The following is a 2,222-nucleotide window of genomic DNA, read 5'->3' as shown; positions in this document are numbered from 1 at the left end:
TCTCTGCATCACTGGGGAGAGCACCTGTAGGCCTAATGTTTTGATTTAATGCTAGCTGCCCCATTTGCCATTCAAGATTTCTGAAGTTAGTCCTGGGTTGTTGATTGTCAAGCAACAATTTTTGTAACAAATCATTCATACTCTCTTCTATTTGCTGGGGTGGCCTCTAAGGTTGATTAAAATTTCCTTAGGGTCTATAATGATTATGATTTGACTGATTTCACCTTAGGAGAAATTAGGATGATTCCTCCAATTGGGATTGTAAGTGCTCCCATATTGTGCATGTTGGTTCATTAGACCTCTACTCTGTTGTACCACATAGTACATAGATTTAGGATTTGTGGGGCACATTTCACTCGTGTGACTATCACCACATATTTCACAGCAAGTAGACATTTGTTGTACATGATGCATCTATTGTGTTTGGTGCATTGTCATTCTATTCATTTGATTTGCCAAATTTGTTATATTTGCTCTCACTGCAGAGAGGTCATCAAGCTCAATTACACTTGTTGCTTTCTATTTAATTGCTCTTCGGGGTTCTCCCTCTCCTTGCCAATTATGATCATCAGCAATGAAATTGTTCATTAGAAGTTGTATTTTACTATATGGTCTCGCCATGCAACTACCCCTACAAGCTGAATCAAGATTCATCTTTGATGTCTCATCTAGCCCTTCAATAAAAGAATGACCCAACACCTCATCAGTTTGACAATGATGTGGGCAATCTCTGAGTAGCTTCTTGTATCTTTCCCAAGCTTGACGAAGAGTCACACCATCCCGTTGTTAGAACCCAAAAATTTGGCTTCTCAATAACTTTGTTTTCTTAGTGGGGAAAATTTTGATTAAGAATTTCTTTGCTAGATCATCCCAAGTATGGATATTGAGTTTGTGGGCTCTTTTTGCAACCATTCCTAAGCTTCTCCCAGCAGTGAAAAAGGAAACAGTGTCATCCTGACATAACCCTTGGAAACGTTCAGATAATTGTAAGTGTACATGTTTTCTAAGAAGTTCTGAATGTGCCTCTGCAAGTCTTTGTGAGATAGATCTACATATTGCCCAGTGAACTGAATCAGTTGTACCATATATTGTTTGAGTTCAAAATGACCAGTGATATCAGGCTATACAATAGCCTGAGTCATATTGGCACGATTTTGTTAGGATAAAAAAAGTCAGGCGTTATGCGGAAGCTAGAAAAATAAACCATGAACATTGATAAATCATACAACAAAGAGAAACATACCAAAAGAGACATAAACATCTAACATGGTATAAACATCTAACATGGTTTGGTCAACTGATCTACATCCACAGTGAAGATGAGAAATCCACTGTATAAAAAGAGAGTACAAAATATCGAGAGAATAACCTCACGAAGAGGCAAACACAAGTGACATACTAACACTTGTCCTATAAAGTTCTCCCCCTAAACACGACTCTCAAACCCCATATGACTACATTATGGATACCGCTGAATAAGAAGAACAGATCTTCAATATATATAACTCCAAACATTTTTTACAAGAAAAATGACTAGCCAAATATGAAAGAATTATATTTTCCTTTTGGGAAAAGAAAAACCCAATTATTGTAAATATATTTCCCTTTTCTTCATAAGATAGGAAAACAAATTATGGTAAGAAAACCTAGACAAACACCTCACAACTCTCCCTTTGGCCTGAATTTTATGACGAAATAAACTTGATCCTCCTTCTTCACAGAGTCTTCAACAGGTCACATCTCCAAATCTCCACCACAAAGTTTGTCTCAACGTGAGTCAAACTCCGGTCAAATTTCTCTTATAAAAATCACGATTATCATCAACTAGGTTATGGCTAGAACTAAACTCGCCAAGTTGAACCTATCTCGAACCTCGCTCTATGTCATGACCCTAAACCAGACCGGTCGTGATGGCGCCTATCGTGAAACAAGGCCAGCCGACACAACCCCCAATATATAAATTAAACAGTCATTAATAAGTATAACTCCCAAAATAGAGTAAAATAGAACAAATGTGGAAACAAACACAGCCCGACATCGGGTGGTCGCCAATCATAAGCATCTAAATACGTCTAAGAGTATGAAAGACAACATAGTCTAATACAAAGCTACAACTGTCGCACCTCCTTTTTACCGCGCCCGCGGGGCGCGTGGGGAGTTTTCTCCAATTGAAGGACAGTCGAAACGGGATTTATTTAATTATTTCAGAGTCGCCACCTGGG

At 38.3% G+C, this 2,222-nt stretch overlaps 1 non-coding gene across 1 annotated transcript; it reads left to right on the top strand.

The window, feature by feature from the left end:
• Positions 1 to 709: 709 nt before the first annotated feature.
• Positions 710 to 816, top strand: LOC138886601 (small nucleolar RNA R71). The gene has a single exon (XR_011405651.1). It is a non-coding gene; the product is annotated as a small nucleolar RNA R71 (small nucleolar RNA).
• Positions 817 to 2,222: the final 1,406 nt, after the last annotated feature.

Source organism: Nicotiana sylvestris, chromosome 2 (genome assembly GCF_000393655.2).
Source record: "Nicotiana sylvestris chromosome 2, ASM39365v2, whole genome shotgun sequence".
NCBI classification, from domain to species: Eukaryota; Viridiplantae; Streptophyta; class Magnoliopsida; order Solanales; family Solanaceae; genus Nicotiana; species Nicotiana sylvestris.
This window is presented reverse-complemented; position numbering and strand designations above follow the sequence as displayed.